The 13,920-nt window shown below is 45.8% G+C and overlaps 1 protein-coding gene across 4 annotated transcripts in view; it reads right to left on the minus strand.

Moving 5' to 3' along the window:
- GFOD2 (Gfo/Idh/MocA-like oxidoreductase domain containing 2) overlaps window positions 1-13,920 on the minus strand; it is a 51,257-nt gene that overhangs the window by 17,910 nt on the left and 19,427 nt on the right. Inside the window, exon 2 of one of the 4 annotated variants that reach the window (XM_054535003.2) lies at window positions 972-1,119. The exons of 2 other annotated variants lie outside the window; for them this stretch is intronic. The gene's annotated coding sequence lies outside the window, so the exon portion shown is untranslated. Of the gene's footprint in view, window positions 1-971; window positions 1,120-6,725; window positions 6,805-13,920 lie in introns of those variants that run through there. One more of the 4 variants, XM_054535004.2, reaches the window with a different exon arrangement.

Raw genomic sequence — 13,920 nt, forward strand, 5'->3', positions numbered from 1 at the left:
CCCAGCTACTCAGGAGGCTGAGGCAGGAGAATCGTTTGAACCCGGGAAGCAGAGGTTGCAGTGAGCTGAGATAATGCCACTGCACTCCAGCTTGGGTGACAGAGCAAGACTCTGTCTCAAACAAAACAAAACAAAACAAAAACCCACACACAAACACAGAAACAAAAATGCTTCATAGGAACTTATACAAACAAAAGGATACATACTAAATACATTTACAGGGGATAGGGAAACCAGAGTAGAGAAAGGGGATAAAGGGGAATAATTAAAAAAAAAAAAAAAAAAAAAAAGGCCAGGCACGGTGGCTCATGCTTGTAATCTCAGTTCTTTGGGAGGCCGAGAAGGGCGAATCACGAGGTCAGGAGATCGAGACCATCCTGGCTAACATGGTGAAACCCCGTCTCTACTAAAAATACAAAAACAAAATTATCCAGCCGTGATGGCGGGCGCCTGTAGTCCCAGCTACTCGGGAGGCTGAGGCGGGAGAATGGCGTGAACCCAGGAGGCAGAGCTTGCAGTGAGCCGAGATCGCGCCACTGCACTCCAGCCTGGGTGACAGATTGAGACTCTGTCTCAAAAACAAAAACAAAAAAAAAGGAAAATTGGTTCTAAAAGGAATCCTTCCTCACTTTTTAAATAAAAAGCTTGCATTTCAAACACAAAGTGACAGATATATGTACCTCTGGTCCTACTAATGGAACACCAGCACAAGCTCCCTGATCTAGCCAAATCCAGGGAGTAGCATTGCATCTGCATATTTGGCCCAGGACTACTTATAACTCAGACAAAGAACCTTATTTCAATTAGCCACCACACCTGGCTTTTTTTTTTTTTTTTTGACACAGAGTCTCACTCTGTCACCCAGGCTGGAGTCCAGTGGAGCGATCTTGACTCACTGCAACCTCCGCCTCCTGGGTTCAGGTAAGGGGCTGGGACTATAGGTGCGTGTCATCACGCCCTGCTAATCATACCTGGCTAATTTTTTGTATTTTTTGTAGAGACAGGGTTCCATCATGTTGCCAAGGCTGGTCTCAAACTCCTGGGCTCAAGCAATCCTCCTGCCTTGGCCTCCCAAATTGCTGGGATTATAGGCATGAGCCATGGTGCCTGGCTATAATCCTTTTTGGGAAGTGGAAAAATGTACATTACAGAATTTACCATTTTAAACCATTTTTAGGTGTACAGTTCAGTGCACTAATACATTCGTATTGTGCAACCATCACCAACATCCACCTCCAGGACTTCTTCATCATTCCATACTAAAACTCTGTACCCAGCCAAAATTAACCATTTTAAAGTGAACAATTCAGTGGCCGCTGGGTGCAATGCCTCATGCCTGTAATCCCAGCACTTTGGGAGGCTGAGGTGGGAGGATTACTTGTGCCCAGGAGTTTCAGGCTATAGTGGGTTATGATCATGCCATTGCACTCCAGCCTGGGTGACAGAGCAAGACCCTGTCTCAAAAAAAAAAACTCCAAAAAACAAACCCCACAATCCAGTGGCATTTAGGACATACTTTTTTTTTTTTTTTTTTAAGACAGAGTCTTGCTGTATCACCCAGGCTGGAATGCAGTGGTGCGATCTTGGCTTACTGCAACTTCCACCGACCGAGCTCTGAGGCTGAGGCGATTCTCTTGCCTCAGTCTCCTGACTAGCTGGGATTACAGGCACACGCCATCACACCTGGCTAATTTTTTTTGTATTTTTAGTAGAGGCGGGGTTTCACCATGTTCGCTGGTCTCAAACTCCTGACCTCAGCTGATCCGCTCACCTGGGCCTCCGGAAGTGCTGGGATTACAGACATGAGCCACTGAGCCTGGCCTAATTTTTTATTTTTTGTAGAGATGGGGTCTCGCTGTGTTGCCTAGGCTGGTCTCAAACTCTGGCCTCAAACTCCTGGCCTCAAGCGATCCTCTCAGCTCAGCCTCCCAAGGTGGTGGGATTATAAGCGTGAGCCACTGAGCCTGGCTTTTTAATAAAAAAGTTTTTTTTTTTTAAATTTTAATATAGAGACAGCATCTTACTATGTTGCCCAGGCTGGTCTTAAATTCCTGGCTTCAAGTGATCCTCCCACCTCGGCCACCCAAAGCACTGGGATTTAGGCGTGAGACACCACGGCTGGCGAAATTGTTTTCTTAATTTCATTTTCAAGCCCAGCATCTCTTTTGCTCCTACTGTAGACACAAGTGTACTGGACTAAGAAAATGTCTACAGTAGGGGATGGTTTGTCAGCATAGCCCAGTATAACATCCTGTACTGCTCGATTCTGTCTGAAGTACACCTGTTCCTTTGTGAACCACTAAATTACACACGACTTGGGCTGCCTCTAACTCCAGATCCCTGCCAATTTCATGCCTCTTGTCTCCACTCTCTGTGACTGTGAAGCTTGGCTTGCCTCCTGTACTCTCACTGGGGTTCTGTTTCATTTTAACCATCTTTCATTCTTTCTGATGGTAAACAGTGTCTGTGGCCACTCAGTCACCTTGCTTTCCTTTTCTACTTTCTCCATCTCTCTTTTTTTTTTTTGAGACGGAGTCTCACTCTGTCGCCTAGGCTGGAGTGTAATGGTGCAATCTCGGCTCACTGCAACCTTTGCCGCTCCGGTTCAAGCGATTCTCCCTGCCTCAGCCTCCCAAGTAGCTGGGGTTACAGGCACACGCCACCATACCCAGCTAATTTTTGTATTTTTAGTAGAGACAGGGTTTCACCATGTTGGCCAGGCTGGTCTCGAACTCCTGACCTCAGGTGATCCACCCGCCTTGACCTCCCAAAGTGCTGGGATTACAGGCATGAGCCACTGAGCCCGGCCACCATCTCTCTCTTTTCTCTTTGCTAATTCTGCCCCTACAGGCTTCTCTACTAGTTTTCTTAGAAAACAGGTCAAGCACACAGTTATCTTCTACAATTTTCATGTCCTGGACTCCCTTCAGCTATTTTGGTCACTGTCTGCTTTTACAGGTGTCTTGGTTATTTACAGGTTATGGCTATTATAGGAGCTTGACAGTGTCAAGCATGCAGCATTAGGTAAATAGTGAGATTCTACTTAAGTTTTTTTTTTTTTTTTTTGAGACGGAGTCTCATCTCTGTCACCCAGGCTGGAATGCCGTGGCATGATCTTGGCCCACTGCAACCTCAGCCTCCTGGGTTCAAGCGATTCTCCTGTCTCAGCCTCCCCAGTAGCTGGGATTACAGGCATGCACCACCATACCTGGCTAATTTTTGTATTTTTAGTAGAGACAGGGTTTCACTATGTTGGCCAGGCTGGTCTCGAACTCCTGACCTCAGGTGATCCTCCTGCCTCAGCCTCCCAAAGTGCTAAGATTACAGGCATGAGCCACTGTGCCCAGCCAAATTTTGCTGGTCATTAATTACCAACTGTTACAGGGCTAAGGGAGTGAGACACAGTCCATGTCTTCTGTAAATTCATGCCCAGGGTACACCTCCTCCACTCTCACACCGTGTTCCTTCTCACTCTAGTTGTATTTGGGTATATATAGGGAATATATGTACCCACTACATAGGGAATCTTTTTTTTTTTTTTTTGAGACGGAGTTTCGCTCTTTTTGCCCAGGCTGGAGTGGTCCGATGGCACGATCTCAGCTCACCGCAACCTCCACCTCCCAGGTTCAAGCGGTTCTCCTGCCTCAGCCTTCCAAGTAGCTGCGATTACAGGAGCCCGCCACCATGCCTGGCTAATTTTTTGTATTTTTAGTAGAGACAGGGTTTCACCATGTTGGCCAGGATGGTCCCGATCTCTTGACCTCGTGATCTGCCCGCCTCGGCCTCCCAAAGTGCTAGGATTACAGGCGTGAGCCACCGCGCCCCGCCGGGAATCTTTTTTTTTTAAATGATCTATTACGTATCTATGACCGACTTAGATGTCTCCTCTTCAAAAGCTGTGTAGGAATATGATGATAATTTTGAGCCAATATGAAGTGAAAAATATATATAAGTATCAGTAGCTTAAAACAACAGAATGGACTAGAATTTTTTTTTTTTTTTAGACAGAGTCTCGCTCTGTCGCCCAGGCTGGAGTGCAGTGGCATGCTCTTGGCTCACTGCAAGCTCCGCCTCCAGGATTCATGCCATTCTCCTGCCTCAGCCTCCCGAGTAGCTGGGACTACAGGCATCCACCACCACGCCTGGCTAATTTTTTGTATTTTCAGTAGAGACGGGGTTTCACCGTGTTAGCCAGGATGGTCTGGATCTCCTGACCTTGTGATCTGCCTGCCTCGGCCTCCCAAAGTGCTGGGATTATAGGCGTGAGCCACTGTGCCCAGCCAAAAAATTTTTAATAACCTGTTTTACTGCCAGTGACTCAAAGGGAAGCTTCGTCAACACCCATAAAGGGGTATTGGCTGGCCCCCAAGGAAGCCAGATGGCATGAAGGCAGGCAGGCTTGCTGACTAGGTATTTCCTGCCCAAGCAGGCAGAGCTGGTTTTCCTTGTTTATTTCAGTGGCTACCCTTTCTCACCCCTAAAATTTCCCCACTCTTTGTCTTTAACATCCTTGCACATATCCTTCACATGCCTCCAAAGATCTCCACAAACCCAGTCCTGCCAAGGCCACATGCATTTCTCATCACCACATGCTGGTCAGGAATGAAGTGTGCCTTGGCAGGACAGGCTATATACAATTTGACAAGGCCTTGCCTGGGTTCAAATCCTGGCTCTGTCACTTACCAGCTGGGTGACCTCAGGTAAGTCCCTTAGTCACTCTGTATCTCCATTTCCTCACCTGTAAAATGGGGAAATTTTATCTACCTCACAGGGGATTTAAGGATTGAGTTAATATTTGTAGAATACCTATAATTGGGCTTGGCCAATTAGATATGAGTCAGTACATAGGGAATCTTTTTCTGAAAAAAAGATGTCTATTAACTATCTGTGACTGACTTAGATGTCTCTTCTTCAAAAGTTGGGTAGAAATACGAGGGTCATAATTCTGAGCTAATATGAAGTGAGTATAATAGGGCAGCCAGTGTTTAGTCTGCCCCTAGGTCCATGCAACCCTGTTGTACAGATGAGAAAACATGCTCAAAGAGGCGAGGTAACTCTCCCAGGGTTCCATGCCTGGCTGTGTTCATGACCTGCTACAACCAGCATGAAACCTTGAGCAGGTTACTTCACTTCTCTGAGCCTCTATAAAAACAAGAAAGAAAAACGGTCATTTTGTAACATGTGCATGTGTGGAGCAACTCTTCTTCCATCCTTCCTCATGAGTGTGAGCCAGGGAAGTTCCTTCCACTGTCTGCTCTGGGGGTGACTGTTTGCCTCTGATCCACTGTTCAAAACCAATACTAATCTGGTCATATGTCTCACCTTTTCTGAGGAGCTAACGAGGGAGCTGTGGGAAATAAAAAGATGAAAAGTCCTAATTTCAGGGGTGACAAGTCAGCAAGGTGAGTAGGAGCCAGAACTGGTGGTGTAAAGTGTTAATCTTAGGAGTTTGGACTTTGACAGGTGGGTGTGCTCGGTATTCTTGGTCTGCTCCTCCTTCCCTACCTGATCCTCTCTGCCCTGCTTTTTGTCTCTGGAGTCAGAAGGTCAGTCTCTAAAGCCCTGGGCTCCAGGTCCTCTGGCTTCCATCTGAGTCCAGCCAACGGAAAGAACCAGGAAGAGATCAGCAAGCAGGAAGAAAGGCCAAGGTGTTTATTTTCTGCCTTCTCTCCCTGCCAGGATGTGGTTCTGGCAGAGCTGTGTTCCTTAACCAAGGTCACAGCTCCTTTGGAAGACCCCTCTCTCCCATGACCATAGCTTTTGCTGGGTTCCAGTGACACATCCCCACTCCGTCATTGCACCTAGGGTGGGGACACTACCTTGCCAGTCCCTGGGTGCTCCACTATCCCTTGTATGTTTCCTTTACTACTCACACTATTGTGAATAATCCCTTCATTAAAGAGTTTTTAATTAACCCTTTGAGTACACTGACTGTTTCCTGCCTAGACCTTGACTAATGCAGGTAAGCAATAAGAACCATTGATTTTTTTTTTCTTTTTCTTTTTCTTTGAGATGGAGTCTTGCTCTGTCACCCAGGCTGGAGTGCAGTGGCGTGATCTTGGCTCATTGCAACCTCTGCTTCCCAGGTTCAAGCAATTCTCCTGCCTCAGCTTCCCGAGCAGCTGGGATTACAGGTGTGCGCCACCATGCCCAGCTAATTTTTGCATTTTTAGTAGAGACAGGGTTTCCCCATATTGGCCAGCCTGGTCTCGAACTCCTGACCTCTGGTGATCTGCCCACCTCGGCCTCCCAAAGTGTTGGGATTACAGGTGTGAGCCACTGTGCCCAGCCTGCATTTTTTTCTTTAATTTGGCAGAAAGACATAGGTAGGATAGAGTTTAGGAGACATTAGACACAGAGAACCAGTTAGGATATCAAGTAAGACATAAGGAGGATCTAATGGAGGGAATGAAATGGAGCAGACGGTTATCACTAGGATTTGGGATTATCAGGGGGGTGGGAGAGCCAAAAAATAAATAAATAAATAACTGAACTATAGACCAATACCTCTCATGAACTTAGGCACAAAAATCCTCAACAAAATATTAGCAAATTAAATCTAGCAATGTGGCTGGGCGTGGCGGCTCACGCCTGTAATCCCAGCACTTTGGGAGGCCGAGGCGGGCGGATCATGAGGTTAGGAGATCGAGACCATCCTGGCTGACATGGTGAAACCTCGTCTCTACTAAAAACACAAAAAATTAGCCAGGCGTGATGGCGGGCACCTGTAGTCCCAGCTATCCAGGAGGCTGAGGCAGCAGAATCGCTGGAACCAGAGAGGCAGAGGCTGCAGTGAGCTGAGATCCCGCCACTGGCACTCCAGCCTGGGCGACAGAGCAAGACTTCATCTCTAAAAAACAAAACAAAAATAAATAAAAATTAAAAAAAAAATACACCATGAGCAAGAGGGGTTTAATCCCAGGAATGCAAGGCTCGCTCAACATTCTAAAATCAACTACTATTGGATAGGAGAATGTGGGGTTTTTTTGTTAGTTTGGTTTGAGACAGAGTCTCACTCTGTCACACAGACTGGAATGCAGTGGCGCGATCTCGGCTTACTGCAACCTCTGCCTCCTGGGTTCAGGTGATTCTCGTGCCTCAGCCACCCGAGTAGCTGGGACCACAGATGTGTACCACCACGCCTGGCTAATTTTTGTACATTTTGTAGAGAAGGGGTTTTGCCATGTTGGCCAGGCTGGTCTCAAACTCCTGGCCTCAAGCGATCCACCAGCCTCAGCCTCCCAAAGTTCTGGGATAACAGGAGCAAGCCACCGCGCCCAGCCTGGATAGCAAAATGTGTAACTGAAAAAAAAAAAAAGGCCAGGTGCAGTGGCTCACCTGTAATTCCAGCATTTTGGGAGGCCAAGGCAGGTGGATTGCTTGAGGCCAGGAGTTCAAGACCAGCCTGGTGAACATGGTGAAACCCTGTCTCTACAAAAAACAAACAAAAAAAGCCAGGTGCAGTGGCACACACCTGTGGCTACTCAGGAGGCTGAGGTGGGAGGAACACTTGAGCCTGGGAGGTGGAGGTTGCAGTGAGCCATGTTTGCACCATTACACTTCAGCCTGGGCAACAAGAGCATGACCCTGCCTCAAAAAAATAAAAACTAGGCCAGGCGCGGTGGCTCACGCCTTTGGGAGGCCAAGGTGGGCAGATTGCTTGAGCTCAGGAGTTCGCGACCAGCCTGGGCAACAAGGTAAAACTCCATCTCTGCTAAAATACAAAAAAACTAGCCGGTCATGGCAGCATTTGCCTGTAGTCTCAGCTACTTGGGAGGCTGAGGCAGGAGAACTGCTTGAACCCAGGAAGCAGAGGTTGCAGTGAGCTGAGATCACGCCACTGCACTCCAGCCTGGGCAACACAGTGAGACTCCGTCTCAAAAAAAAAAATTAAATTAAATTAAAAAAATAAAATCAATTACCATAACTTACCGTATCAGTAGTCAATAGACAGCATTAATTAGAAATACAAATTAAGGCCGGGCGCAGTGGCTCACCTGAGGTCAGGAGTTTGAGACCAGCCTGGCCAACATGGTGAAACTCTGTCTCTACTAAAAATACAAAAATTAGCCAGGCATGGTGGTGGGCCCCTGTAATCCCAGCTGCTTGGAAGGGTGAGGCAGGAGAACTGCTTGAAGTCGGGAGGTAGAGGTTGCAGTGAACTGAGATTGTGCCACTGCACTCCAACCTGGGTGACAGAGCAAGACTCCGTCTCAAAAAAACAAAAACAAAAAAAAACAAATTAAGGCTGGATTCAGTGGCTCATGCCTGTAATCCCAGCACTTTGGGAGGCCGAGGTGGGCGGATCACCCAAGATCAGGAGTTCGAGACCAGCCTGGCCAACATGGTGAAACCCCGTTCCTACTAGAAAAAAAAAACAGAAATTAGCCAGGCATGGTGGTGCACGCCTGTAATCCCAGCTACTCAGGAGGCTGAGGCAGGAGAATCACTTGAACCCAGGAGGCAGAGGTTGTAGTGAGCCAAGATTGTGCCACTGCACTCCAGCCTGGGTGACAGAGTGAGACTCTGTCTCAAAAAAAAAAAAAAAAAGAAATACAAATGAAAACTTATTAAATACACATTACAATGTCTGAAATTCAGAAAACCTGATATCAAATACTGGCAAGGGTAGGAAGCAATTATCCATTATTGGTGAAAATGTAAAATAATATAGCCACTTTGGAAAAGTTTGCCATCTTATAAAGCTAAATAGATACCTATCACACAACCTATCAATCCTACTTCTAGGTTTAGTACTTACCAAGAGAAATGAAAACTTATATTCACACAAAAACCTATATGTGAATGTCTACAGCAGCTTTATTCATAATTGCCACATCTTGTAATCAACACAAATATCCTTCAATTCGTGAACAGATAAACAGTAGTATATCAATGCCAATGGATACTACTCAGCAATAGAAAGAACATACTACGGACGTATGCCACGATGAACAAATCTCAAATGCATTCTGCTAACTGAAAGATGCCCTACTCAAAGGCACCATACTGTGTGACCCCATTTAAATGCCATAATGGAAAAGCAAAACTATAGGGACAAAGAGTAGATCAGTGGTTGTCAAGGGTTGGAACTGGGGCTAAGTGTAAACAACAAAGGGGCACAGGGGAATTTTTGCAGGGTGATGAAACTGTTCTGTATCTTGTCTAGAGTGGCAATTACATGACAGCATTTATCAAAACCGATAGCACAGAATATACAGAAAAAGGATAAACTTCACTGTTCTGTAAATTATACTTCAATAAATGTGACTGACCCCACTTAAAAAAAAAAAAAAAAAAGACCCTGAAGTTCTAAGCCTAAATGACTAAGAAACTGCAGTGTCCTTAAGAGAAACATGGAACCCAAAAGGCCCGACTGTTGAGACTCTGGTGTGGAGGCTGAGATTTGTGAATTGTTTTTTCCCAAACTGCCCGAACATCATCTTACCTTCTGTGTATCTAGTCTGTAGAGCCCCAGCTTCTGCCAAACTAGAGGCCACGACCCACTGCCTACCACAGGGGTGGGAGAAATCCAATCTGGTAACTGTTTTTGTAAATAGTTTTATGGGTATGACAGAACACAGTCACACCCATTTGTTTACCTACTCCTTTATTTATGGTTGCTTTTGTACCACCAACAGCAGAGTAGGTTCAACAGAAGCCATACGGCCCACACGGCTTAAAATACTTAAAATTTGGAGGCCGGTGCAGTAGCTCACACCTATAATCCCAGCCAGCACTTTGAGAGGCTGAGGCAGGCGGATTGCTTGAGGCTAGGAGTTCGAGACCAACATGTGAAACACTGTCTCTACTAAAAATACACAAATTAGCCAGGCTTCGGGGTGTGCACCTGTAATCCTAGCTACTCAGGATGCAGAGGCAGAAGAATCACTTGAACCTGGGAGGCAGAGGTTGCAGTGAACAGAGATCACATCACTGCACTCCAGCCTGGGCAACAGAGTGACTCTGTCTTAAAAAAAAAAAAATTTACAGTTTGGCCCTTTACAGAAAAGATTTGCTGACCCCTGCCTTATGCTCTGTTATGAGGCCCAGGAACTCCAAGTGACACAGTATTGTCATGAAGGTAGCCAGGATTTTTTTTTTTTTGAGATGGAGTCTCACTCTGTTGCCCAGTCTGGAGCACAGTGGCACAATCTGAGCTCACTACAACCTCTGCCTCCTGGGTTCAAGTGATTCTCCTGCCTGAACCTCCTGAGTAGCTGGGATCATAGGCGTGTGCCACTGTGCCTGGCTAATTTTTGTATTTTTTAGTAGAGATGGGGTTTCACCATGTTGGCCAAGCTAGTATTGAACTCCTGACCTCACAGGATCTCCCCGCCTCGGCCTCCCAAAGTGCTGGGATTACAGGAGTGAGATACTGCGCCCGGCCAGTAGCCAGGATTACAGTAAAAAAAGAATTACCCACCTCACTGTGTATGAGAAATCAGACTCTGGGAATTTTGGAGTCAGTGGATAACTTTAGAGGTCACTCACTCATTAGGCAGCTTGTATAGGGGTCAGAGCCTCAGCAGAAGGTGCCTAAGAATCCTTCTTTCCTGCCAACAGTCTTTATAACGTTGGGGTTTTAAAGTGCAGAGTTAAAACCTGTATTTCCTGGCCAGGCACGGTGGCTCATGCCTGTAATCCTAGCACTTTGGGAGGCCGAGGCGGGCGGATCACCTGAGGTTGGGAGTTTCAGACCAGCCTGACCAACATGGTGAAACCCCATCTCTCCTAAAATTACAAAATTAGCCGGGCATGGTGATGCATGCCTGTAATCCCAGCTACTTGGGAGGCTGAGGCAGGAGAATCGCTTGAACCCAGGAGGTGGAGATTGTGGTGAGCCGAGATCGCGCCTTTGCACTCAAGCCTGGGCAACAAGAGAAAAACTCTGTCTCAAAAAAAACAAAACAAAACAAAACAAAAAGGAAAAAAAAAAAAACCTGTATTTCCCAGCATTCCTTGTAAAGAGGTGTGTCAAATGAGATAAATATAGAAGGTATAGTTCGGTAGAATGTCTGGAAATGTTCTTTAAAGGAGGCAATCTCAACTGGCAGGAACTGTCACCCTTGCCCCTTTCTGTCTGGAATTACCACCAGGAGGTGACCTGAGGATAAAACACAATTTCTTGCAGATTTTGACACTGAAAAGATGAATCAGATGTTACCTGTCCCCTCAAAGAACTCCACAGATCAGACAGGCACTTGAGCAAATCTGTCATATGGTAGACAGGCAGAGCAACAGAAACTTGCCTCTGGTGCAGAGAAGAGCACCATTAACTACAGCGGCTAGAGGCAGTGTACAGGCAGGAAAGACTTCCTGGAAGAGACAACATAACTCCCCATTACCCATCTGCCCAGCCCCTGGCAACCACCATTCTACTTTCTGTCTCTGAATCTGACTACCCTAGGTACCTCACATTAAGTGGAATCATACAGTAATTGTGCTTCTATGTCTGGCTGATTTCACTCAGTGTAATGTCCTCAAGGTTCATCCATGTTGTAGCATGTGTCAGATTTTCCTTCCTTTTATAAAGGCTGAATAATATTCCATTGTGTGTAGATATCACATTTTGCTTATCCATTTATCTGTCAGTGAATGCTCGGGTTGCTTCTACATTTTACTATGTCCATAATGCTGCTATGAACTTGGGAGTACAAATTATAGTTTTTTGACCCCGAGTTCAGTACTTTAAATTTTCACTTTAATAAATTTCATTTAGTTTAATTTGGGTGACTGTTTACCAGCTGAGATAATTTTGGATATTTACTCACTGTCCCTACTAGCTTTGTGTCAGCTGAAAATGAGATCAGCATAACAACATCTCTTTTTGAGTAAACATTACATGCCCCGTGCTTTATAGGCATCATCTGATTTAACAATTCTAACTTCCAGAGGCAGGCGCCATTATTATTATCTTCATTTTACAGATGAGGAAACTGAGGCTGCCATCATTTTTTGGATTAGTGATTTCAAGTACAGTAATTACAATTTCACAGAAGTATACTAGCTCTAATTTCTCTTTTTGCCCAAGGGGATGAGAGACTACAAAAAACCCCCACAGCTCACACCTAAATAAATGATATTTATATTTGGCACTCCCCTCAAGGTTACTAATAACCCAGCAAGTATACTAAAAAAACCAAATTGTTGCCAAGTGCACACACAGTCAGAACTGACCATAATATCCACAAGGCCAACAACCAGATGTGTATAGGCACCTGACACAGAGTTAGGCCTTAATAAATGTTAGATGATGATGTCCTTTATAAATCCACACACCTTGCAGTGTTCTCCAGTTCTCTTTCTAGGTGCTCAGGGATCATTTGTTTGATGAGATGTTCTTGCATAGTTCTGAGGAATCACCAGCATCAGGCTCAAACATCACAGACATTGTGTATCTCCTATCATCTGGCACCTGCCTCTGCTCCACAATGCCTCAATGCTTATTGACAGTAGTTTATGGAGTATATCATGGTCAGCTGCTACTTTTCTGAGACCCGTGGGATGTAATTCAAATTGATCAGAGGTAACAAACCCACTGGGCACTGGGTATTCTACCTTCCCTGCACTTGGTCTTTCCAGCTGGGTCTCTGACGGAAGAGAAATATAGGAGTTGAATAGTTGTTTTCCCTGCCATGGTATCCATTATTCATCCTAAATACCTCTCAGTATATCTTCAAGAATACTTCTGATCACCTGCCATTTTTTTCTTTTCTTTTTTTAGACAGAATCCCACTTTGTTGCACAGGCTGGAGTGCAGTGGCATGATCTCAGCTCACTGCAACCTTCGCCTCCCAGGTTCAAGCAATTCCCCTGCCTCAGCCTCCCAAGTAGCTGAGATTACAGGTATGTGCCACCACGCCTAGCTAATTTTTGTATTTTCAGTAGAGACAGGGTTTTGCCAAGTTGGCCAGGCTGGTCTTGAACTCCTGGCCTCAAGTTATCCACCCATCTCAGCCCCACAAAGTGCTGAGAACACAGGCGTGAGCCACTGTGCCCAGCCTACCTACAGGTTTTTTCGTGTCATTACTTGTTCTGGGATTGTGTTTCCCCGATCCTGTTAGCAGCAGCGAGCTCTTCAGAAATTTATAGATGAATGGAGCCTGGGTGGTTCCATCCAAGCTTTTAAAAAATGTACCTGTAATAGGCTGGGTGCAGTGGCTCACACCTGTAATCCCAGCACTTTGGGAGGCCGAGGCGGGTGGATCACTTGAGGTCAGGAGTTCAAGACCAGCCTGGCCAACACCGTGATACTCTGTCTCTACTAAAAATACAAAAAATTAGCTGGGCACGGTGGCAGACGCCTGTAGTCCCAGCTACTCAGCAGGCTGAGGCACGAGAATCACTTGAACCCAGGAGGCGGAGGTTGCAATGAGCCGAGATCGCGCCACTGCACTCCAGGCTGGGCAACAGAGTGAAACTCTGTCTTTAAAAAAAAAAAAAAAAAAGTGCCTGTTATAGTTTTCCCTGTGATTTTTTTTTTTTTTTTTTTTTGGAGACGGAGTCTTGCTCTGTCGCCCAGGCTGGAGTGCAGTGGTGCAATCTCAGCTCACTGCAACCTCCGCCTCCAGGGTTCAAGCAATTCTCCTGTCTCCTGAGTAGCTGGGATTACAGATGCCTGCCACCACACCCAGCTAATTTTTGTATTTTTTGTAGAGATGGGGTTTCACCACATTGGCCAGGCTGGTCTTGAACTCCTAACCTTGTGAGATCTGCCTGCCTCGGCCTCCCAAAGTGCTGGGATTACAGGCGTGAGCCACTGCGCCTGGCCTGACCATACTTTTTTAAATTACAAAATATGCTTTTTATTTCTCAGTGCCGGGCTTTTAAAAAGAGCCATTAGAGATTTCTATAGACAAAGTTACAGCCTTGTAATACTATCTTTACCCTGCAAGTCACACAAATGCAGTAAATTGA

This window comes from Pongo abelii, chromosome 18 (assembly GCF_028885655.2).
Source record: "Pongo abelii isolate AG06213 chromosome 18, NHGRI_mPonAbe1-v2.0_pri, whole genome shotgun sequence".
In the NCBI taxonomy this organism is placed as follows: domain Eukaryota; kingdom Metazoa; phylum Chordata; class Mammalia; order Primates; family Hominidae; genus Pongo; species Pongo abelii.